We start from the raw sequence: 27,083 nt of genomic DNA, 5'->3' as shown, positions 1-27,083 counted from the left end.
AGAAAAGTCTCCCCAATTTCCATTTGTTTCCTGTTATTTTAGGTTAAAATGGGGGGGGGGGTGTTAACTCTCTGATTTCTCTAAGTGGAATAAAAAAAAAATAAATGCTATCAGTTACTTCCCCTAGTTCTCTGTGCTGTGAATTCACATACTGAGAGGAGCCAGGGTCCAAGCATTTGGTCATTGTGTTCACTCATTTCATGGCGTGTATATGCAGTTGATCTAAAAACTTAATGAACCCTATAGAGGTGATAAGTCAATCATCAGAAGCATCTCTAGAATCTAAGACCACAGACTCATTTACCCAAGTCCTGAAGTAGATTTCAGCTGGTAAATGTATATGGTCATCACTGAGACCACTCTGTCTAGTGTGATCTTTAATGTCACATTGCCAAACACCCTGAGCCATCTTTTCCTTCACTGCCCAGTGTTAATTTTTTCTTTTAATGTTTATTGATTTAATGTTTATTCTCTGTGTAGCTCTAGCTGTCCTGGAACTTGCTCTGTAGACCAGGCTGGCCTCTAACTCAGAGATCCAGCTACCTTTGCCTCCCAAGTGCTGGGATTAGAAGTGTGTGCCACCACCATCTGGCACTTCACTGCCAGTTGTTATGATCTTGAATATATGGCTACTCTATCATGATATAATTATTTACCTTTCCTAACGATAAGACAAAGAAAAATGTATTTTTTCCACAACTTTTCTTCCTTTTCCAAGTAACTTGAACATCTGGACAATTTACAATTTAGAGCTAGTAAATAAACACCAAAATTGCAGCTATTTGCTCTGCTTTGTTTTTTGAGACAGGACCTCACAGTAGGGCCTTGACTGGCCAGAAGCTTCCAATGTATAGACTAGGCTGGCCTTGGACTCCCAGAGATCCACCCACCTCTGCCTCAGAACTTCGGGGATTACAAAACAGCAGCTACTCTGAAGATTGCTGCTGATTGCTGATTGCTAAGACGGTTTGCATAAGAGCCAGAAGTGGGAGAGAGGGGGGTAACTGCAAGGAAACTATCTTCCAGACACAGCAGGATAGTTGCGCACAAGAACATACAGCGCCCACAGCAGCGTGCATTAAACCTGTGCAAGTCCAAGCCATCTAGGCCACAGGGACAGAGCAAGGAGTGAGGAAATCCCTCTCTCCCTCCCATGACTTTCTTACTTGGAGTAGCTCTACCACATGAGCCCCTGGCTCTCTATTTTCCCCAGAGGAGAATAAGCACCGCCCCTACTTCCTTGTTCCCTCTTAAACCCCCAAACCATAGCTTTCCCACAATAGCTTACATTTCTAACCCATACAGCAACTCACTTTACAATTAAAGGTTTGAGTCAGTCGATAACCGTTCACCCTCTTTTCCACGTTGTAGAAATGATAATAGAGGGTTTCCCTACATTATCCACAACTCATTTCTTACCCTCCTCACTACACATCACAGCTAACCTTAGATTACACCTCATCCTGACTTTCTCTTGCTGATGCATCAAGGGCAAACTTTACCTGAGACGTCTCCCCTCAGCCCTCTCCTGGTTTCACATAAGGCACTCAGTCTGCAAACAACCTCAGCATTCCCTTTCATCTTTTGGCACTTCTAACTTACCTTTGCTTACTGAGCAGCTTGGGCTCACATCAAAGTCTGAGAAGGCTCCACTCAAAGTGTCTGTGGCTGAAGCAGAGTCCCCCAGACTGAACCCAACTCCTAATAGTGAGTGAGCTCCACCCACATCCCTCACCTCACAGACCAGATAGTACAACAGCCCTGCAAAATAGTAAGTGAGCAGTGCCCAACTCGTTCCTATGACTCAGACAGGTGCTATATCTTCACCAAGACACAGGACACAGTTATGAACAAATGCATGGGTGAACCGGACAGGAGATTTCCAAACTCCAAATCTTCAACTAAGGACACCTTCTAAGCTTTCAAATAATAGTGACAGCATTCAAAGTTTTCAATGGCTGCCAGGCACAATCTTCTTATATATATAGTAGCAGGGCCCTCTCTTCTTCCATGGACCTCAAGGAACCCAACACTGAATAACCAGAGTGGGAAGGAAGGGAGATAGCTTTAAAAGAGTAGAGTAAAACATCCTGACCATTGATGCTTTTCCTCTATGAGAAGATGGGGGGAGCAGAAAGTGCTGGCACATACCTTTAATCCCAGCACTTGGGAGGCAGAGGCAGGTGGATCTTTTTGAGTTCGAGGCCAGTCTGGTCCACAAAGTGAGTTCCAGGTCAGCTAGGGTTACACAAAGAAACCCTGTCTTGAAAATCAAAAACAAAACAAAAGGATGGGGGGGGGGTAAGTATTTTAAGTATTGAAGGTTAATCGACAAAAAAGAATGCACATTAATAATTTTAATGTAATGAATTATGACATGCATACCTAAAGCTGAAAATGAATAATTAAGATTTTCTCCTTACAAACATGAACCTAACAGCAATAGGTTTATTCAGCTCACTAAGAGTGAAAGCCACGTTGTATGTTTGAATCAATGTTCTCCTATGAAGGCCAGAATCAAATTCCAGGTTTCAACAACAAATAGGGAGGTAACGTGTCTGGAACATCCTTGTGTAGAACAGCTTCATCAGGCAGACCACAACCCTTCCTGTGTGGTTTTAGTCTGATCACCTGGTCCACAAAAAGAACCACTAGAAAATAAGCAGATGAAGTCAGGAAAATAGTCATGAATGAGCTGCTCTCGGTTGTTCTGGAGGGAGAAAAAATGAGAAACTCTTCGAGAAAATATGGTCGAATTCAGCTAGCATCCCAGGTAAGCAAAAGAGGTTACAAGGGTCATGGCTTTCCAATACATTAATCATTCTTATGTTTTGCAATGTGTTGGCTAAGTCATGCTATACAATGCCAAATAGTAAATATTTTAGATGTTACACCACCTTTCCGGTCTCTATCACAACTGAACTGCCATTTTCATCTAAAACTTCCCATCAACATTTTAAATAAATGAAGGCAGCTGTATTCTGATGAAACTGTACAGACTCTGAACAAAACTTAAAATAATCATCACATATCATAAAATATTACCCTTTTGAAATTTTAATCAATATTAGAAAATAGCTTGTAGACCACACACAAACAAGCTTGTGTTCTGTATACTCTTCTGTCATTGATTTAACATTCCCTGGAAGAAGTTTCTGGCACTGAATAGACTGAGAGTAATGGACCCCATCAACCACTGTCTAGGATGTGGGGACAGGAACTCACAGAAAGGCCGACCCCAGCTCCCTGCATTTCAAAAGACACTGTGAGAGAATGCACAGCTTTGGTAGTTGAGTATCTTGATCCCCTATTGCATTTGAATTGGTGAAGGTAAATGCTAAAGCTACTTTCACAGGATGGAATCATTTCCATCCCACATGTATTTCTCGTCATCAAAACTCCTCAAAAAATGAAAATCACCTAAGATTTCCAAGTTTCCTCACAATTACACGATAAGCCAAGAAACTGTATATACCAGCAACCATTGTTTTGCTATGATGAAAGTTGGCTCTGTCCACCAACACTGGCTCAAACAGAATTATTGATAAATAAATTTAGATTAAATCTTAACCACACAATTAACTTACTTAGGAGATTTGGCAATTAAAAACCTGATTTGTGAAAAGAAGAACATGGATTATTTCTGATGTCCTTGAATCCCTAAAATATAATGATGTCATAGTGAGCTGCACCAGTCTCTTGTCAACCAAGTTCCTGGGGATGGTGTATCCACTTAACCTTGTCCTTCAGGTAATTTCTTCTCTCTTACCTCTAGATTTCTGAAAGACCAAGGAAAACATATTTCTCATCAAAGAAACACGATTTTCTTGGAAATAACCCAGTGTTGAGCCAGAAATGAAGCCAAGAGAAAATACACTCAAGTTATGCTTGGGAAATGACTTGCGCTTACTACAAACACACTCGGCATTATAGCTTCTCTGGAACAAAGCATAAGGTCACAGATAGTTTTTGGCTGCAAAGAAACTTTCCTTTAGCACGGCTTTATTTAAAACACTCACACTTATGACCAATGGGAAGCATACTGCATAAACTAGAACTCTAGAATCATACAGTCCTGGGTTTAGATCTGCAATTGCTACTTGTAAATTATTCCCCTCCAAGCCTCAGTTTCTCAGTCTACAGAACAAGAGTATCAGATCTCTTACAGCTGAACAGTCCAAAGAAGGAAGCCTGGGTGCTCAGAACACAAACATCTACAATGCAAGCATGCTCTCCAAATGGAAAATTCCACACCTGATCTCATGGAACAGATTTCAGCCAAAATAGAGGCACTAAAAGTATATTTTAATTGCTCGCAGACTATGGATACAGAGCATTCATGAATCATAAGAAAATTTTATGTCTACACATGGGCTTGACCCCAAAGATATCTTACTATGCATTTACAGTATTCCAAAATCTGAAGAAACATGCATCTGAAACAGTTTTGGCCCTGAATATTTGAAATCAAGGATACTCAACCTGTAGAAAAGGAAATTATATATACTAATATCAGATAACATCAGTAACACATTTTTGTTACAGACAAATAATTTTTTTTTTCCAAGACAGGGTCTCTCTATGTAGCTTTGGTATCTGTCCTGGAACTCACTCTGTAGACCAGGCTGGCCTTGAACTCACAGAGATCCACAGACAAATAATTTACAAAGAAATAGGAATAACATCATGGGTTTGCAGGGTTTTAAAAACACTACACAGACCAAAAAAAAAAAAAAAAAAAAAAAAAAAAAAAGATACAAGGAGAATTCTGATATGTGCTCTAACCCAAATGAACCTTAAAGACATCATGATAAATGAAAAAGCAAGTCACAGAGGAGCAAATTCATGTACAGGTGGTACATAAAGTATACAGAAAGAGACAGAAATTAGAGGCAGGGGGAGAGAGAGATGGGGATTTACTGATTACAGGATACGGAATTACAGTTTTGTAAATTAAAAATTGGTTGAACAATGTAAATATCCTACTACTGAACTGCACACTTGACCATTTAGAAAGATTTTAGGGTGTGTTTATCTGGTGTATATATTTTACCATGGTTAATTTTTTAAAACAAAATATATTAAAAATAAAATTAACTTTTAAAATGCAAAGCAGCCAGCTAATGCCTGACAGTAGAATCAATGGCCGTTTCTGCTTTCTAGTTTACAGACATCTTCACTGTTGCAAAAGTAGTACAGCTCACTATGACACCCACTCTATCCAGTTTTTAGAGGGTACTTTTATTGTATACGTAATGTCAGCCTAAAACCTGTGCAATCCATCAGCTAAGAGACCAATTGATTTTGAAATAATAAATTAAGACAGAGTTTTGTAACCATAAACCATATATAATAACAGCCGGAAAGAAATAGTTAAAGAATTATAAAGGCTTCATAAAACTTAATTGTATTTCTGTTTTAGTTTTGCTAATATTTATTCTAAGTGGCAGTTAATTAGAGTCATATGAATTTTAATTATAAATAGACATTATACGTGATAAAGAATACAAATTGTACTGTTTAATCATATGTTCAGCAATGCTCGTTAAAGGATAAATAGACAAGCTTGAGTAGCTGACCACTTCCTAAACCAGGAAACCCAATCCTCTAGAATAGGCAAGTATGTTTTGTTCCATTCCTAAAACACAAGGACAACATGGAGGAGGAAAGAACAGAGTAACACACTGTGACAACTGCACTCCTTGGAAAGGTTTACTACCTAAAATGTTACATTGATTCTACTTATAAACATACTAGACAAAGGGCATGAGATGAACATTGAAGGTATTAAATTTAGAGAAAGATCTCCTTTGGGTCCTTCTTAGGCAACTCTGACCTCAGTTGCACAGATAAGAGCTACTTTGCTGTTGAGTTCACATGGAAATACCATTAAAAGCACAACTGTTTAGATGGGAACATGGCAGGAGTTGGCATCATTTACTAATTAGTATTATAAACCTACCATCACTGACTTTCTTTTTCAATAGTAAAACAGCTCTGAAACATTTTGTCTCATGATGTGTATAGTTAGAACTCTCAGACAAAACACATTAGCCTTTTGAGTGTGAAAGCAACTAACTAGAGAGGCCTCTCCACTGAAATATTCTTATATATGAAATTTCTCAATTCAGCTCATATTTCTTTCCCAGACCCTTGTTTCCCTTTTTATTCTTAGCAGAAACATGTCCTATATACTTTTCATGAACATAATTTATTTTTAAATTAGTGTCTGAGAACTGAGCTTCCTCTCATATCTTAAAACAGTGTTCCACGTTAGTCATTATTTCCACAGCCCATCGGCACTTAAGAGAACTTGTGATATGATATGAAAGAAGGAACCAGGTCTCATGAGCTCTGTCAATTATACCTTCCGCAACTCATTAAAAATTTGACAAGAGAGGCTGGACAGAGGGCTCAACACTTAGGAGCACACATTGCTCCTACAGAGAATCTAGGTTTGGTTCCCAGCACTCACATCAGGTGCTTCTCAACCCCTGTAACTCCAGTTTCAGGAATGCCCATGCCCTCTGGCTTGACTGGGCATTTGCAGGCACGTGATGGAAGTGAATTCCCATGATGTACATAAACTCACGCTGGCACGTACACACATATACAGAATTAAAAATAAATAAATCTTTTTTAAAATGTTGAAACAAGTGCCCATGAATACTGGACACACTTTCCTACTAATTCTAGCACTATGTGGAGTGTTTATGGCTCACTATAGGCTAAGAAGAAAGGGAGCTGAATCTAGGACGAGATCAATGGCTTTTAGATTTGCTACAATGCTAAAATAAAATTGTTCAACATCCTTAGCCACCAGGGAAATGCAAATCAAAACAACTCAGAGATACCATCTTGCCCCTGTTAGAATGGCTAACACCATTGACAGCTTATGCTGGATAGGATGTGGAGAAAGGGGAACACTCCTCAACTACTGGTGGGAGTGCAAACTCGTACAGCCACTTTGGAAATCAGTATGGCAGTTCCTCAGGACAACAGGAATCAGTCTACCTCAAGGTGCAGTAATTCCACTCTTAGGTATATACCCAAAAGTTGCACATTCATATAACAAGAACATCTGTTCATAACAGTATTATTTGTAATAGCCACAACCTGGAAGCAACCTAGATCCCCTCAACTGAAGAATAATGGATAAAGAAAATGTGGTACATTTACACAATGAAGTACTACTCAGTGGGAAAAAAACAATGGAATCTTGAAATTCGAAGGCAAATGGATGGAACTAGAAGAAACCATCCTGAATGAGGTAATACAGTTACAAAAAGACAAACATGGTATGTACTCACTCATATAGGGATTTCAGATACAGAGCAAAGGATTAACAGGCTACAATCCACACTGCCGGAGAAGTTAGGACACATAGAGGACCCTAAGAGAGACATATATGGTCCCCTGGAAAATGGGAAAGGGGCAAGATCTCCTGAGCAAATTGGGAGCACAGCTGGGAGGGGGGGGTAGGAGAAGGGGAGGACATGAAGGAGCAGGAGGATAGCGTCAGGGGAAGAATAGAGGAGAGCGAGAAAAGAGATACCTAATAGAGGGAGCCATTATAGGTTTAAAGAATAATCTGGCATTTAGGGAAATGTCCAGAGATCTACAAAGATGACCCAAACTAAGAATCTAAGCAATAGGGGAGAGGCTACCTTAACTGTCCTTCCCTTATAATGAGATTGATGACTACCTTAAATGCCATTTAGACCCTTCATCCAGTAGCTGATGGAAGCAGAAGCAGACGCCTACATATAAACACTGAGCAGAACTCCTGGAATCCAGTCGTAGAGAGGGAGGAGTGATGAGCAAAGGGGTCAAGACCAGGCTGGGGAAACCCACAGAAACAGCTGACCTGAACAAGGGTGAGCTCATGAACCCCAGACTGCTAACTGGGAAACCAGAATAGGACCAACCCAGACCCATCCCGAATGTGGGTGTCAGTTATGAAGCCTGGGCAGTCTATGGGATCTCTGGTAGTGGGTCAGTATTTTTCCCTAATGCACAAATGGACTTTGGGCATCCATTCCCCCTGGAGGGATACATTCTCAGTCTAGATACATGGAGGAGGGCCTAGGCCCTGCTCCAAATGATGTGACAGACTTTGATGATCCACCATGGAAGGCTTCACCCTCCCTGGGAAGCAGAAAGGGGATGGGATAGGAGGTCAGTGGGGGGCATGGAAGGAGGGGATGGAGAGAGAACTGGGATTGATATGTAAAACAAGATTGTTTCTAATTTAATTAAAAAAGAGAAAAAAGATTTCAACAAAATGTTAAAAAAAATAAAATTTGATTTTTAGTCATAAAATAGTGTTTAGTGTTTCATAATAAATCATAAGTAAATGGTGCTAAATAACATGAACAATTTTAAGTATTTTATCATAACATATTAACAAATACATTCCACTTCACCAGAACTTGTCTCTATACTAATAATGTAAAAATGATACAGGGCTGAAGAGAAGGCTCAATGGTTAAGGGAATGGCTACTCTTCTAGAAGATCCAGTTTCAATTCCCAGGACCCACAACTATGACTCCAGTTCCAGGGGATCTGACACCCTCATACAGACACACATGCAGGCAAAACATTAATATATTTTTTTAAAAAGTTGGGCAGTGGTAACACACACCTTTAATCCCAGCACTAGGGAGGCAGAAACAGGCAGATTTCTGTGAGTTTGAGGCCAGCCTGGTAGAGAATTTCAGGACAGCCAGAACTTTTAGCTTTTACATAGAGAAACCATGTCTTGAAAAAAACAAACAAAAAGAGTTAAAAGATGCTTAAGAATGTATGTTTCTTTAGAAAAAAAGAAAGGAAGAAGAAGAAAGAGAATAAATCAGTCAACCTGCTGGTCTACATTGAGGATAGAAGAGGTCATATGAGCAAATGGCAGAGACCAGTGATGTCCCAGGCATTATACAGTGATATTTAAACAGATCCATGTTGCAAAAATAGCTGAGGAAAGGAAACACAAAACTTGTCTTTTTCACACACACTGTTTCTCCCAAATACTTCTCATTGCACTTGAATCAAGTTGCCCTTATAAAATATAGATTAAAATATCATAAGTGGTTCCTTTTACCCAAAATGTTTCATGAAGGAATATCCTTTTAACCAATTCTGTAACACAACTTTTTAGCCCTATGTACTATTTTAAAGTTACACTTAAGCACTTATTCCTAAATAATAATAAAAATAAGGATTGGTATTTATTTTTAAACACCAGTCATAAGGTATAATCATATTATATGTTGCCCATAAAAACAAACATGAAAAGAAAAAAAAGGTTTTACTTCTATAATCAAAGCTCTGTTTTCAGGCATTCATCATTAGAATATGTCTATTTAAAAAAATGTCTTAAAGGTGAATCTATGTCTATTGAGGGAAAAAAAATGTGTCTTAGAGTTAAGGTCTTATGGAGACAAGTTCAGCTATAATATCCACATTTCTCTCCTAAAGCTTAAAACAACAACTTAGCTGCTCAAGTGCCCTAGGCTAATTCAGTGCCTTAGGAATAAAATGTGTGATAGCCACTGAGTTTTGGAATTTGCAAATTGAGGCCCTCTTTTTGGTAGTTCTCTTCGGTGTAAGAGTATAAGTGCATTTGTATGCATGCATTAATGAAAAATACCACCTGCCCTAGCTTCTTTTCTATTTCTGTGATAACAAAAAGAGCAACTTAGGGAGGAAAGGGTTTCTTCGGCTCCAGAGGAGCTAAAACATAAACTCAGGCAGGAACCCAGAGGTGGCAACTGAAGCAGAGACCACGGAGGAATGCTGCTTACTGGCTGCTTTCTTATACAGCCCACAACCACCTGCCCAAGGACGCACTGCCCACAGTGAGTTGGGCCCTCATGTATCCCTCATTAACCCTGATAAGGCCAACAGACTTCCCTGCCAGCCAATGTGATGGAGGCAATTCTTCAAGTTAAGCTTCCATTTCCCCCCACCCCCTCATGACTATAGTTTGTGTCGAGGTGACAAAAACTAACCGGCACCGTAGCTGTCATATAAGATGAGGTTAGGATGTTCATTTCCTGCAGCTTTCAATTAATGACAGTATCTTGAAATGAAAACCCTAAAATGTACCGATTACTTTAGTATATTTTTGTACTATAACACTGATTGAATGTTTATGTTACATGGTCAAAATCATGTTCTCTATCTTACCATAAAGCCATGAATTGCTCTTTTAAAGCATAAAAAAAAAGTTTTAAATTTTTAAAATTCTCTACTTGCAAAGTTTTGAAAAGGTCTACATGTTATTTGTTTTGTTTGTTTGTTTGTTTTGTTTTTTGTTGTTTGATTTTTTCTGAGACAGGGTCTCTCTACAGAACCCTAGCCGTCTTGGAACTGTGTGTTTTTCTTATGATATGCACAGCATGCTTCTGAATGCCTAGGAGATTTTAAAAGCAAACTATTCCATCCTTTCTAAGTGGTAAAATTATGATACAAGTGGATACTATGACCTTCTAGTCACCTCCCTGCACCTCTGGTCATCACTATCCATGAAAATATCTTCAGAGCACTGGGGGGAGGGTTGACCATAATTCAATTTTTTTCTGATACATATCCAAGAGATAGCAATTCCATATCTGGACCAAGCTACTCTACTAAAAGTTATATTACCTATACTTGTTAGTATTTATTCATCAGAATGTAGAGAAATATAAGGAAACCCCTAAAGGGGAACTTCTGTGGGGTTCCATACATGACAAAAAGAACATACTACAGCAGTGCAAAGATATTCTTAGTAAAAAGACTCAATTCAGTGGGTATCATGGCTTATGACAACACATTTACATCTCTTCCTCAGAAATCTTTCAAAGTCCCTCAATAGACCACAAGGGAAAATCCACAGTCTAAAACTCTAACTCAGAAGATGCATCTGGCCAGGCAGTGGTTGTGTATGCCTTTAATCCCAGCACTGTGGAGGCAGAAGCAGACAGATCTCTGTGAGTTCAAGACCAGCCTAGTCTACAGAGCTAGTTAGAGGACAGGCTCAAAAGCCACAGAGAAACCCTGTCTCAAAAAGAGAGAGAGAGAGAGAGAGAGAGAGAGAGAGAGAGAGGAGAAAGAATGATGCATCTGATATTGTAAGTAACATAGGAGATTATATGTACGCTCTATATATTTGATTTGGGTAAGTTTTCACTCAATAGCTCCTACTTAAGTATTCTGCATTTAATATGTACAGAGTCAGGGATCAGGGGAGGCAAAGGAAGAGAGAGGGAGAACACTAACACTCCAACACATTGGATGACATATACCTGGCTAACACTTGAAGTATATTGCACTGAAAACATATCACACTACCAAGTGAAATTAGTTAAATGAATCTCAAAAATAACCAAATGCTACACTGTAAACCTGAAATACCAAAATAATCTTCATTGATTTGTGGCTAAAATGATATACACAAACCAGCTTTCCACATGTTTTTATTACACATTTTCCTCTGGGCATAATGGAAATTCTGATTATATTTTATCAGAGTAAGAATCTTGTACTTACTGTGCTATTAAAGGGGGAGAATAAGGAAAATGGTCACCTCTGTCCTTTTAAATACATAGATAGCTTATATTGACATTAACACAATTGTCAGTCTTTCACAAATAACTGCCCCAAAAGTGACAATAGTTCTGAGACTATCACACACTGTCTCTGGTTACATATGTTACAGAGGCAATACCTTCTTCCAAGCTTGACTCCAGAAACCCCTGATCGGCTAACACCTAATACAGACCTTCCAAAAGTACTACCCCCTGCCCTGCACCTGAATCACCTTACTTTCTGTCACACACACACACACACACACACAGAGAGAGAGAGAGAGAGAGAGAGAGAGAGAGAGAGAGAGAGAGAGAGAGAGAGAGAGAGAGAGACTGACCTATCAGATGAAGAGCTCATTTCCAGCCTGACTCCTGTAGGCCACATCACAACAGAAAGCAGGCAAGCTGCTCAACCTCGCCTAGCATTGGTTGCTTTCTTTCCTATGATGTTCTTTGAAGAAGGTAGCCTGGAAATTTGGAAATACAATTTATAAATACACTCTCTTACAAAAAAGACTAGTAGTGATGCAATTTGTCTTCTAAAATGGAGAGAAATCATAGCTGCTTGGGGTTTCAACTCACTTGAGACCCATACCTCCATTACTCCTTTTTCCTCTACTTGAAGAATACACTTTTCAATCATTTCCCTGGATTTTTAAGCACATCAGATACCATACCAGTTTCACTATGTCAACTCTAAGCAAATATCAATAGCTTCCTATATTTTCCATCATCAACTTTAAAATACTCTACTACTTATTTGACTCAAGCTAAAGCATAGAAAATCTTTAGGGTGAGAGTTTTGGAGAATGTAAACCAAATACAGGAGCTTTTGTAAAATGATACAGGCTTTGAATGCTGGTATCTCTAAACTTTAATAAAATTCTTACCTTCCAAAACAGCCACCAGCATTTCTCCAACAGGATGCTAGAAATGCTTTGGGCAGGATTAGACTAAACAGTTAACCTCCAGCTCCTAGGCATGGATGCCCAGTCACACCCATCAGACATTATAACAGCACAAATCCCCATAGGCATTTCCACATGGTCTCTGGTGGGACCCTCCAACGCATCCACTAGTCTTCCTAGTGCCCCAAAACTTAGAAGAAACTTCCATTTACTACGATAGTTATTTTTAGAGCCTACATAATTAGCTGTAAATGCAAATGATGATAGTACAGGATAACTGATGACCACTGAAAGAGATAGTAAACTGCATGAAAAAGGCCCAAAGCCTCCCCCATCATGGGGGTATTAAAGCTCTTTGAAGCCTGTCTTATCTAGTAAATGCCTATATATAGCTATTTAAATTTAAAATGCAATGCCAGACATGGTAGTACACACCTGTAACACAGCACTCAGCAAGTTGGGGAGGAGGTTTGTAAGTGCAAGCCCAGCATAAGTAACAGAGATCCCTTCCCCTCTCAAAAACACAAAAATGTCTATGCCTTAAGAATTCTCATGGCAGCCAGGCAGTAGTGGTGCACGCCTTTAATCCCAGCACTCAGGAGGCAGAGGCAGGCAGATCTCTGTGAATTCAAGACCAGCCTGGTCTACAGAGCTAGTTCCAGGACAGCCTCCAAAGCCACAGAGAAACCCTGTCTTAAAAAAAAAAAAAAAAAGAAAAAGAAAAGAAAAGAAATTCTCAAGGCTAGAGAGATGACTCAGCAGTTGAGAGCTCTTGCTGCTCCACAAGAGGAGACCAACAATTTTTTAGTTCCCAGCACCCACACTGGGCAACTCACAACCAACTGTAATTGTAGCTACAAAGAATCCAACACCCTCATCTGGCATCCATAAGTGCACATGTACATAGGCACACACAGTATACAACCACAGACACATACATATAAATTAGCATAAAATAAATCTTTTAGACATTCTCCAGTGGCAGTAAAAGATAATGCCTGTAGTCCACAGTTTATCTCCAAACACTCTTTAACAATTAATTAGAAGCACTAAGCCATACTCCTGGAATCCAGTTGTAGAGAGGGAGGAGTGAAGAGCAAAGGGGTCAAGACCGTGCTGGAATAACCCACAGAAACATCTGACCTGACAGGGATCCCAGTCGTAAAGCTGGGGAACCAGCATTTGACTGAACCAAGCCCTCTGAATGTGGGTGCCAGTCAGGAGGCCTCAGAAGTCTATGGGGCCTCTGACAGTGAAGCCAGTATTTATCCCTAGTGCACAAATGGACTTTGGGTGTCCATTCCCCATGGAGGGATATACTCTCAGTCCAGATACATGGAGGACCTAGGTCCTGCCCCAAATGACTTGACAGACTTTGATGATTCCCCTATGGAAGGCCTCACTCTCCCTGGGGAGTTGATAGGGAGTGGGACTGGGGGAGGGGAGAAGGGGGTTGATGGGGGGCATGGGAAGATGGGAGGGAGAGGGAACTGGGACTGATATGTAAAATAAGATTGTTTCTAAATTAAAAAGTCTAAAAAACAAAAAATAATTGGCTTTAAATAGAAACTTCTGGCACAAGCAACGTTAAAAACAGAAACTTTAATATCAGAACAACTGGTTTAGTAGTCAGCAAATGGGTCTACTGTTTTATAATACTGCATAAATAAATAGCTATAGCAGATCATTCAGGTCATGAAAATAACACTAGCTGTGAGCTTTAACTTTGCATCTCTGGCCTTTCTGGGCCACAGGGATGTCTGCTCGTTCTTCCCCTGCTCACAGACATTGATTGCATCTCTTTTACCTCTCACTAGATATCTTATCATAACTTGGGACTGTGTCTGCAAAGGGGCTGAGGCTTCACAACATTTATCTAAGATGAGATGTTTATAGCATAAATTCTTGAAAAAGCATCAGGCCAGGCTGCCTTCCCATCTCTGGACCATTTGAAGCTCCAGACTGCGGGCAGTGATTCTGTCATAACCCCTAAACACCAGAGCTCTCCAATTTGAAATACCTAAGCTTGTTAATGGCCAGAGTGTTTAGACTAGAGAGAGGAGATATACCAATCTCAAGCAGTTTGGGAGGCAGTATAGCACAGGCATGCCTGATTCCTTCCCTTAGAGAGCCAAGTTTCTCATCCACAACATCGATGGTTAGATTATTATGCAAAGTGCTTAGAACAGTCTGGAAATGACTGTTAACAGACTACAGAGAGAACATAATAAAGACTTCATATCCTGCCTGGTTATGCCAAGAGTATGTGCACATAGACAAGTCTGGTATGATGAAGCAAGGTTAACCAGTCCATGTTATCTAGCACCAGCCAGACTTTTGTGAAAGTGGGCAGGCATTTTAGCTCAGTTCCCTACAGTTTTTCCCCAAATGCACTACCACACTCTGAACACAGGCATAAGAGTTACTACTAGAAACAAAAAAGTGGAAAACAAATCCATCTGTATTTGAGTATGAAGAGGCAGGAACCGCAACACAATCCTAAATCACTAGAAGATTTAAAAAAATAATGTAAGCCTGCAGTTTATATCCAGATCTTTGATATATGTCTTCGTTCAGTTCAAATGATATTAATATTTTTAATTAGCTCGTAACATTTCAAAGTTGGAGGAATTTATATTATTGTTGACAAGTCCAACATTCCATGAAAAGTTAGAAGCCAGTCCAGAGATGACCCACATTCCACTACGGCAGCAACAGACTAGAATAAATAATTCACTGTCTAATTTCATGTCCCTACCTGGCTCCTATCACAGGATTTGAGTAACAACTGCTGGATCCTCATTAAGAGTTAAATCCTAGCCAGGTGATGGTAGTGCACGCCTTTAATCCCATCACTGGGGGTGGGGGCAGAGGCAGGCAGATCTGTGAGTTCTAGGCCAGCCTGGTCTATAACAGTTCCAGGACAGCCTCCAAAGCCACAGAGAAACCCTGGGAGGAGGACTGGGGGGGGGGGAGTTAAATACTAGGAGCAAGGTAGAAATAAGCACAAATGAAGAAAAATTAAGCAAAATACCTCAGGAGATAAGGTGTTTGCTGCCTATCCTGATGCGCCAAGCCCACAAGTTACTCTAAAACCTACATTTGTGAACTGTGACAAGAATGAACACACCACACACACACACACACACACACACACACACACACACACCACAGCTTTTAAATGTAACAAACTAAGGAAAACTAAGACTCTACAGTTCATGGCAACATCCACTCCACGCTGCAAGGCAGCTTCTCTCTCACAGGATTGCTTTCCATGCTCTTCAAGCCCAGTGCTAGCCCTGACCATATAAAGTCCTGATGCCACATTTCTGATCATTAATATCCCTCAGAAGGGATGGTTTGTTGCCCTCGCCTGTCAGTTCACATTGCTAATGAGTACAATTATTATGTGTATGTGTATTATGTGTATCTTCACAAATCCACTTTCACATGAGGTGGGGTAACTACTATTACTGTTTTGAACTTGTCCATGACAAATTCACAAGGAGAACAAGGAGATTCCCTATCCAGTCTCGTGGGTTATGTTGGTGGGCTCTTCTTTCCTTCAAGTAACCACTTGACTGTGTTGTGTGTTGCTCAGGGTTCTAGCAGAAATAACACCCTGCATGAAAATTAAAATACTTGGAGGAAAACTTAACAATAGAACTGCATAAAGTTGTGTAAATGGCTTAAGAGTTGGTGAAGGGGCACAGCTAGATGATCTACTTTCTTTAAAACCCCGTCCTCCTAAATGCAGATAGAAGGTAGAGGCAAGACCACTGCCTGAGTCTTGAGTCTAGAGTCAGTTTTGGTCAACTTCCTCTAGAGAACCCATGCTAAAACTGGTACAAAGTTTGGGCTGAGATGGCTCAGTGGTTAAGAGAGCTCGATGCTCTTACAGAGGATGACAGTTTGGTTCCCAGTACCCACTTCGGGGGCCCACAACTGCCTGTAACTCCAGCTGGAGGGATCCAACACCCTCTTCTGGATTCCTCAGGAACTTACACTCACATGCACATGTATGCACACACCCCACAATTAAACAATTAAAATAACAATTTTTTTTTTAAATAAGAAGGTAAAAAATAACTCTGTGCTACACTTTTGGTAAGTACCTAGGAAGGGAACAGCTGGGTCCTATGGTAGATCTGCTTTTGATTTTGTGATTAGCCTTTATATTGATATTCTGTAGTGACGAGACAAGTTACAATCCAATCTATGTGTTTCCTTATGTCCACATCCTCAGCAATATATTTTATTATCTGTTTTCTTAATGATCTCCAATCCAGCCAAGGTGAGATAGAATGTCATGTAGTCTTAATTAGCATTTCTCTGATACCCAGTAAGGCTAAGCATTTTTCATGTGTTTATTGGCCATTGTACTTTATCTTTTGAAAATGCCTGTTTATTTCATTAGCCCATTTATTGGCATACATACATATAGAATTATACTTCAGTAGAAACAAAGATGTCTACAGAAACAACAAAGGGGACTACTGGGAAGGGGAACGGGAAATAAAGGAAAACTGATAGGGTAAAGACAGGATCTGTTAAATATATGATACACAGTTGTATGAAAGTCCTTATGTGACACTTTACCCTGTACAATAAATACATATAATAAATTTTAAGTTGAAAAGTTAATCTAAACAAGCAAACAGAAAATAAACAGTCTGTAATGAACCAGTCATTTATTTAAATGGGGAGACATTACATTTATTCTCCGAATTGATTTTTTAACATAAAATAATACCAAATTTTTGTCTAGAACCATATGCCTACTTCTCCTTTTTTTTTGTTGTGGTATCTAACAGAAATTTCCATGTCAAATGTTTCCTCTACTGTCTTGTAGAATTAATTTTCATAGTGCAGAGCACAAAAACATCACCAAAGGTTTCTTTTCATCTAAAAACATTGAATCCATGGTTTGAAAGTAAATTACAGCCCCTCAGGTAAATCTAGTCAGTTCTGTCGTAAAACTCAGGGTAACTTCACCCCCAAAGAGTTACAGTGGCTTCTTTAGTCAGAAAGCCTAATGTGTATCATATAAAACACACTGGTAAACTAGGGGCTGGGGAGATGGTCCGACGGCTACAGCACAGATCAACAAGTATCAGTACCAGCATTCATATCCCCAGCCCCAACATAAGCACTAGGTGGGCTGTCTTCTAATTTCAGCACTGGGAAAGTGGAGACAAGGGATCCTGGGAGCAAGCTGGCTGATGAGAATAGCCATGTTGGAAAGTTCTGAACTCCCTGGAGAGATGTTGCCTCACTGAGTAAGTAAGGTGGAGAGTGACTGCAGGCCTCTTAGGCCTTCACATACACACAGAAACACATGTGTGAGGGCCTTGAGACAAGACTGGAACTGAAGCTGGAGCTGGAGCTTGGTTTGCAGCTAGGCTGGCAGCCAGTAAGACCTAATCCTGTCAACTAACTCTGGCATTACAGGCATTGCACGGTCCATGTGCACGAAGATCTGAACTCAGATCTTCACATTTGTGCAACAAGCACTCATACACTGATCCTTCTGGCCAGCTCAGGTCATCAAATGATACATTTTTTCCATGTGTCTGCTTAGGGTCAGACTATTCATTTTGCTTGTTTGGTTGAGACAGGCTCTTGCCATATAGCTCTGGATGTCCTAAAACTCACTATGTAGACCAAGCTGGCCCTAAATTCACATAGATCTGCCTGCCTCTCCCTCCTCAGTGATGGGACTAAAGTTGTGCGCCATCACACCTAACTAGGATCAGACTCTTAATCTGTGTACATTTTGTAGTGTTCTGTTGAAAAGGCAGGGATATGAAAGGGGTAATGCTAAAGGATTGGAGGGCAAGAAGCTGGAGATTGGCAGTGTGGACAGACAGACAAACTGAAAAGCTCAGAATGAGCGTTAATTCTCACCAAAAGGCCCTGCTGTGTAACTTGTTAATCATCCTGTTTTCTTGGCTAGTTCTGCTTTCTTCCCAACCTCTACATTAGAAAGCCCAGAATGCAATTCCACAATTCCTGTGGATAACTTTTTTCAGTAAGCGCACCTTCTCTGAGGACTTTAAACACACCAATGAGCTGAGTGCCCTCTCACTACTAGCTGAAAGCGTTTGAAGGTCTGAGATCTCCAGTCTAATGCAGTGTCCACCCAGAACCTGCCTCTCCCACTTCTCTTCCCTATTTATCTGATACCAGCAGGGATTGGGGCATGGTGCTCACTTCGACAAGGACCAGTAGTTATCATGATAATTTAAGGGATGAGACGTGATAATAATAGAAACTAAAGTGGCTGGGGAGCATTCATTCTAAGAACTATCTTGTTCTGGGAAGAACTGTCCACTGCTACCTCTCTACCATAATCCCTCTGCTTTTCATTTGATTCTAATGTTTTCTTGCTTTTTTTCAAACATAAGAAACTCTGATCACATGTGCCCAGATCTGTTCTGAGTGCTCCTTGGTGATTTCCAAAAATTAAAATTGCATACTTATCCAAGTATTAAGTCCCAAACTATTTACATCATCTCTTTATGGAAAATACTGAAAGTAGGAACATCTCACAGGCTTCTTCTTTCAGGCCATCTAAAATTGTCCTCTGCCACAAACTTGGGTAATTCTTTCCTCTCTTTCATATACTGTATCTGCCAGAGCAATTAACCTCAGCAAAATATAGTCAACTGTTCTTCCCTTTGTGTGAAGAAGGACCAAGTCTTCTCTGTGTATCTTCAAGTAAGGCAGGCCTAATGGCTGTTCCTGGGATGTTAGCAGGAGACAAAGCAGAAAATGCTACATATTTTTAAGTAGTCACTAACTTGGAACCATGTGAGCTCCTTGAGTGTCAGTGTGTTGATTGCCCACTGTCAACAGGTCTCAGTGTAAACTATATGATATATTTTCCTGATTGTACTGAAAAATCAAAAGTAAATTACATTTTTTTCCTTTTATGTTTTTAATTTAAATTTTATTTTATTTGTTGGGGGGAGGTTGCAAGCGCAGACGGAAGACACGAAGGGATGGGGATACAAATGGTATTGGGATGCATGATGTGAAAGTATCAATAAAAAGTTTGGGTTTTTTTTTTTAAGTAAATTACATGGGAGAAATTGTTTTCACTCTGTACAATTGGTTTGTAACTTTCATAGTTGTAGTTATTCAGGAATTATCCTCTTTCCAATTTTGAACACATCTCTACAATACAAATATCATAACCCTACTATCTCCTCCTATCATTTTTTTTAAATATCTCATGTTTACACTTAGGGGTTGGACGTTAAAACAAATAAACAATAATTAATAGACTGGCCAACAATAAAAAAAAAAAACCAAAAACAAAAAAAAGAATGGCCAACAATAAATCCTCAGATAAGTTTTGCCTCTACTCTATAGTACTTTAACCATAAAGAAAAAAAAAATTCTCATTATCAGGGTGAGCATGATTATCCACCATTACACAATTCTCAAAGATCCACAAAATGTGCCCCTCCACCCCCAAATAACACAGGCTCCCATGTGGACAAGCACCATCTAGTGGCAAAAATAATGAATCCACATAAACGGTCGGTTGAATCAGACAAAAAGGACTTAGGATCGAAACCCAAACCACAGACAGCTCTTATTCAGGACTAAGTTTTGTTAACAATTTTAATCATGTAGCTACTGTTTCCAGGGTAAGGCCAGGTTTCAGGTAATGGTAAAAATTCCACAGTGACTGGGGCAGTACAGTGCTGGCTCACTTAGCATCCTATGAGTGGATGGCAGTAAATAATGTCTGTACTTAGCACCAATCTGCCATGAATGGGGCCCCAATTGCATGTTATATCCTATATCATCTTCACAAGTAAAACAGTTATCACATTACCCACTATATAGGAAATTAACTCTCAGATATTAAACAATGTACGTATCATGGGCATTAAGTGATAGAATCATCACTTATATATCTCATATATATATTTATTACTTTTTCTTATTTTACATATTGATCCCAGTTCCCTCTCCCACCCTCCCATGCCCCCTGAACTCCATTCCATCCCATTCACCCTCACTTCTATATCTCTCATCTACTTCTGTGTCATCAAATACATGGGAGTTAATCAAGTAAAGCAATAAGAGGAGCATCTAAAAATACACATTAGGCTGTGTATAACATGGATAGAAGACCCACTGGCTAGATAGCAGAAAATCTCTCAGACTGTGAGAACCACACACTAGCTAAAAGGGGACAGGGCCCATCCATCTTGGTCTGGAACCCAGTGAGGAGAGATGAAAAGGTCATAGAGTTTGGGATCAAGCAAACACCAAGGTGAGCAAGCATTATTACCTCAAGCCAGTGCCTCCTATAGCTGGCCACAGTGTCAGGATGGGACCACAAGCGTCTGCACAGACATGCCTTGCTCTCACTGAGCCTACAAGTCCTGTCCTGAAATAACTTTTGGTCTAGTGGAAAAGTTGGAAGACTAATCGATCTTTCTGCCACATGGAAAGAGGCTGATTAATCAATAATCAGTTTCAAGCAAAGAGGAGACATTTCTCAGAGATTTAAAAAAAAAAAAAAAAAAGTGTTCCCCTTTACAAGAGAGGCCTTTTTAAGTTACTGTTCAAACATTCATTCATTCCCACTCTTCCCTCCCTCCTTTCCTGAGAGGTGGGTGTGGGCCGGACCTTGCTTTCAGGAAGTTGCTTCCCAGCATAGAGGATCTTTTGAGCACAGTTCCATTCTTCGAGTCCTCTCATAGTCACAGACCAATCCCACCTTCAGAACTGAAGGATGTGACACACACAATGGAATGGCTTAGTGAAAGAGGTCAATACTTTCTCAACTCCACATCTGGGGCCGGGGCCATAGTTAGTCAGTAGGACTTATCTACAATGTCCAAGGCCCCAGGTCGGAAACCCAGAACCACTATTTTTTGTAAACTAACAGTACTGGGAAATCCAATCCCAGATCTGCAGTAACTGGAGAACAGATTTATTTTAGATTTACAAGTAAAAAGAAGAAAGAGAAAGAAAGTAGTCTCCTTCATCTTCCTCGCCCCATTCCTAGAAATGTTAGTTTTGTGATTAGTCAGTCAGGGGATCACGCAGGACAGGTGTCTCTGCCGACACTGGAACAGAGAGTAATGGAGAAAGATAGCACTGAGGCCCAGGCAAGCTTGACAGCATCTGTGGTTTGAATGAAAATTGCCATAGGCCCAGAGAGTGGCACTACTAAGAGATTTCGGAGTGGGTGTGGCCTTGTTGGAGGAAGTATATCACTGGGAGTGGGCTTTCAAGTTTCAGATGGTCAAGCCAGGCCCAGCATCACTCTCTCTTCCTGGCTGTCTGCCAATCTAGATGTAGAATTCTCAGCTACCTCTCCAGCACCATGTCTGCCTTTGTTCCTCCACGCTTCCCACCATGACAATCAATGATGGACCAAACCTCTGAACTGTGTAAGCAGCCCTGCCTAGGGGTTAGAGTCTAAGCAGGAGGCTAGAACAGCTGACCACAAATGGTGTCCATGCCAGGAGCGTTGGGGAGGATACCCATGTCCCAGACAATAGGACACAGAGACTACTGGGTGCTAGAACCCAGACCACATGAGTACCAATTCCGAGTGAAACTTTCTCAGAGACCAAGTATGTCACAGCTAGAGTGAAAGGAAAAGAGGTGTTACCACACACTGGCAGACTGAATAATAAGTAAATATATTAAGGATAATCCCCATTCCTTCACTTGTAAAGGAAGGAACAAATATGGGAAGGAAGAACACTGGAATGATTGCTGGGGAATTCAAGTAATAAAGTAAACTTATGATCACAAAACTGGAGTAAAGGAAGACTAAACAAATTAGGAAACAGTTTCCGTGTGCTTGTGTGTGTGTGTGTGTGTGTGTGTGTGTCTGTCTGTCTGTCTGTCTGTCTGCCTGCCTACCTGTCTGTCTGTCTTTCTGTCTGTCTCCACCTCTCTATCTCTGTGTCAATCTGTTTCTCTCTTGTCTCTCTGTCTCTGACTCTCACTCCCTCTTCTCTCTCTCTCAGTGTGTGTGTGTGTGTGTGTGTGTGTGTGTGTGTGTGTGTGTGTGTGTTCCTTTATTATCATGGCGAACTAGGAATGACGACTTCCAAATGGAAATAATCACATCTTGTGCTCAGATCATCTCTTCTAAATATTTCCTCCAAACAAATATGAGTAGGAACCCATGAGAGTGATGAAATGCAGAAGGACAATGAGACTGAATATCGTAGAAAGCGATTAAGTGTTCAAGACATGATCCACTGGCCATGTGTGGTGGTGTTACAAGTCTGTAATCCCAGAACTTAAGAACATTGTAACTGGAAGGCCATGGGTTCATGATCATTTGAGGTGACATGGAAAATTCCAATCCAACCCTGGCTACATGAGGTCTCAAAAAACCCAAACAAAACAAAATCACAATACACATATGCCAAAGAATTACAGACCTCAGCTTCAGCCTGGGGTTCTTTCACAGGGATCACTGAGTACCAAGTGATAAAAGGAGCCAGAATGATGGTATAGGCCTATCACCCCAGCATTTGGAAACTAAAGCAAGAGGACTGCCACATGTCTGATCTGGGATACACAGTGATTGACAAACCAGGTAGACATGGTCAAGCTTGTCAATAATAATAAATAACACTAGCAAATTATTCTCTACTGAATAGAAAGAGAAGCCAAGAACTAAATGAATGTACTAAAGTCTGATGCAGAATTCCAAAGTTTCAAAGTGCCATTCCAAAAGTACTCATTAACTACAGAAGGAAGTAACTGTAGCAAAGGGTCCTCTCAGAAACAAACTCAGTGATAAGCATGTGACCAAAATGAGAATCATCACTAGAAAACATGAAAATTAAGGGCTACCTAGTAGGCTACAGTGAGAAATGCATAGCCTTTGATAATCTAGCCAAGGCAACATAAATCACCTAAACTCAGCCAGAAAGAACAATGGACAAACTGAAACTAAAGGGATGTAACAACATGAAGCCCTCAAAAGTATCAGTCATGAAAGTCCAAAATAGATGGAGGAACTTTCCAGAATGAAGGGGTCCAGAGAGGAGGCACTTAAGTGCAAGACATGATTGTACATGATGATTTTGTTCTAAATCCAACTCCCGGAGGCAATGGTGAAACTTAAATAAGATCTGAGACTTACATGGTGGCACTGTACCAGAGTATGATTAGTTAATCCAATTTCTCATTTTGGTTGTAACCTGCAGTTACATAAGAGAATATCTCTGTATGCAGAAAATACACACTGACATATTTCACACTAACAGTCAACCACATCAGCAGTGTATCCTCAAATGATTGGGGAGGGGCTTGAAATTTCAAATTTTCTGTAATTTGAAATTATCTTAAAATAAAAATTCTAAATACTAAATTCTAAATAAAAATACACATATATGTTGGGGGAGGGCTTGTGAGAGGGCTGTTCCTATCAACTGTGGCTTTTTCTTTGAGAACAAAGCCATATAGAAGAGCTTAGCTTATACACAAAAGCATGTACTGGGCAGAAGACACTAAGGGCTGGCATCCTGACAATGCATGACTAGGGGAAAGACAGGATCCTCAGGAGCCACAGGGCAAGAGGGTGAGTAAGAAGCAATGGGGCATGCTGGTTATGGGACATTTAGGACCTCAGGTATTTGAAACCATTGGGATTCAGAGAGCTATAGGAATTGTAGATGGACTGAATAGCCCTCACAATAACTAAAGCGAGATATTTATAAAATAATAAATATGAACATGATGAAAATGATAACAAATAAAATAACACATTCCTTTAGTGGAGTTTAGACTAAGAAGGAAAGCCATATTAATAACGAGCTCTACAGGTCCACTGGCTCTAAAGGCAGAGCCTAAGATACTAGGTTTGGATTGGGCATTTTGTTTGCTAGGCAACAGAAAGATATTAAAGGATTTGAAAGCAATATCCTGGTTGCAGGAGAGATTAGGAGAGATTAGAGGCAGGAAGATCAGCTAGGAGATTAGTGTAATAAGATTATAAGGGTTGAAATAAACGCAGAAGAGCTAAAGAGCAGTGATTCATGGCGTACAATAAATTTGATCGCATTTTCCAACTGGAGACAGGTAAAGAGAGGAGTGGATAAACTAGTATGGTTCTGTTTGGGTAACCTTAAGAAAAGCTGAGCTCAGTCGGGAGAGAGACAGGTTGAGCTAGAGGTCTCAATCAACAAACTGACTGGGTGTTATCCATAATGTATTCCTTCTCGTTATCCTGACCACACCATTGAAAACAGATATTTCATTACTGTTTCCTGCTAGGGCTTCATTAACGTACGTCTTTATCTTTACCAGCATAACTATTTCCATGGCACGTTTCTAAGCATTTAATTTTCCACATTACCACTTCACAAAATCCTACCACTTAGGAAGCTTTTCTGGGATGTCTTTGTTTTCCTTTTCTTTCTCTCTCTCTCTCTTTCCTTCTCTCCCTTCCCCCTCCATGCTGGGTGTGTGGGGATGGAATTCAGAACCTCACTACAGTGCTATATTCTAGCACTGAGCTACAGTCCAGCCCCTCTGCTTTCTTCTATGGTACCAGAATCTAAGCTGTCAGAAATGGGATTTGTCCCAAGTGGAAACTGGTGCCTAAAAGAGGAAGGAGGTCTGAGAATATGAGGAACCTTCACGCCTGCGGGTCAGAAAGCAGCCTCTCACCTAATAAACTCTCCTTAGCAAAGAAAGAAATCCAATGCCATCGAGATAAGCAGAAGCCCAGTGTGAGTGAGTGAAGAAACGCAGTAAGTAAGCTAGTTCCAAGGAAAGGAAGTGAGTGGCTTCTCCTTTATCTGGTAAGAACAAGTCCAGCCTTACAGGCCTCCAGCCTTACAGGCCTCCAGCCTTACAGGCCTCCAGCCTTACAGGCCTCCAGCCTTACAGGCCTCCAGCCTTACAGGCCTCCAGCCTTACAGGCCTCCAGCCTTACAGGCCTCCAGCCTTACAGGCCTCCAGCCTTACAGGCCTTGCTTTGTCTCTGAAGATGTCTGCCAAAGGTCTGTAAGTCTGTCTGTCTTACCAATGGTTGGCCACAAGATGTCACACAATAACTCAACTGAGTTAGTAGGACAAACAAACCACCCTTCCTCTGTTTAAGTGGATAAAGTGCATTGGTACTGAATAATTCAGCAAATCACCAAGGACTAAAATATCAAAACAAAACCAAAAAAAAAAAAAATCACAGGATTGACTAAGTCACCTGTTCACCTACTGAAGTGGTGACCCCCCCCCCCAGGGCCAAACTCCTCTGCCAGAGTCCAGAGTTCGAGGCTAAGGTGTCAGTCTGCTATGCTGCAGATTGAAATGTCCTCTTTAGGACCAAGGCCTGCTTGTCTGAATTTGACACTGAGAAGAAGAGGGCAAAGGAGTTGGGTTGTGTGCATGGGAATTCATCAAAACCACCCAGGAGAGCTTTAGAAATGGCCTTGTAAACCTAAACTATCAAACAGGAAGGACCCTCTCAAGTGGAGGCCCTCTGTAGACTCTGTAAGATTTCCTGTATGTCCACCTTCTCATCGGTATTTTCCTTCTGCCACTTCCCATAGAAAAACATGTCCTGCTAAAAGAAGAAGCCAGCAGCAGACATACATGGGTCCATCCTCACTGGGGTCTGCAGACTGAAATCCAGAGCCCAAAGTCTGGAACCCAGCCCAGCTCAAATGAGTTACAGATTAACAAGGAAGCAGACACACTTACTGACTTACTTCACTGAGTTTAACTTTTATTTTATTTAGTGTAGTGGAAGTGAGGGTAGGTGACACATATATGCCACACATTTGCGGAGGTCAAAGGACAACTTTTAGGTGTCAGTTCTGTCCTTGTACTGTGTAAGTTCTGGGGATCAGACACCACACTTGCTCAGCGACTGTACAGACCTGTGAGCCAGCTGGCTCATCCCAGTCCTTCTATCTCCCTTCATAAACAATCATTTTAAAGGCCCTCCAACCTATAAAAAAATTTAATAAGAAAAACCATCACTGTTAACACACATAGTTTTTTTTTTAATCTACACGATATTGTAACTACAGTATAAAAGAGAAATAAGTGAAACATAATTTGGAATCAGGGAAGGACAAAATGTGGTAAACAAGGTATTAGAGTACAGAATTGAAGGAGACAGAGTCACGTGAGTGCTCAACTTGTTCTTACAGGATTGAGAATGTCTTATATTCTGTAGCTAAGCAACCACACATGCCTCAGCTTCGTCCTTGCCCTGTTCAAAATCATGGTAATTGTATTAAAATGCAAATATGTTGAGATTTTGGTAAGGACTTAAGGAAGTAAATAGACACTGGCATCCCCACACAGCATCGCCATGAACACAAACCCTACAAATGCAGGCTGAGACATGTGTGTTAAGCTGGTGACTCAGATGCTATGTATTGCTATTGGATTTGTGACTTTCTCAACTGGTAAACAATTGTCAGTAAAGTTCTGAGCAAAGTAAAGGCTTCGTCTAATCTGTATGGGGTCTGTAATGCAAGAAGCAGCAACACACATGGTGGCAATTGGACTGGGGCTTTTGGAGGCACTTGGGCCTGGAGAGGACAACATTCACAGAAGAGCTATTGTCCTTAGAGGAAAGACACAAGAAAG

General features: G+C 40.5%; 1 protein-coding gene across 3 annotated transcripts in view; it reads right to left on the bottom strand.

Annotated features, from left to right (window-relative positions):
- The window catches only part of St7 (suppression of tumorigenicity 7), a 228,886-nt gene that overhangs the window by 183,354 nt on the left and 18,449 nt on the right, over positions 1-27,083 (bottom strand). The gene's annotated exons all lie outside the window — the stretch shown is intronic.

Source organism: Phodopus roborovskii, unplaced genomic scaffold (assembly GCF_943737965.1).
Source record: "Phodopus roborovskii unplaced genomic scaffold, PHOROB, whole genome shotgun sequence".
NCBI lineage: Eukaryota > Metazoa > Chordata > Mammalia > Rodentia > Cricetidae > Phodopus > Phodopus roborovskii.
Note: the sequence above shows the minus strand (reverse complement) of the source record. Positions and strands in the feature narration are given on the sequence as shown.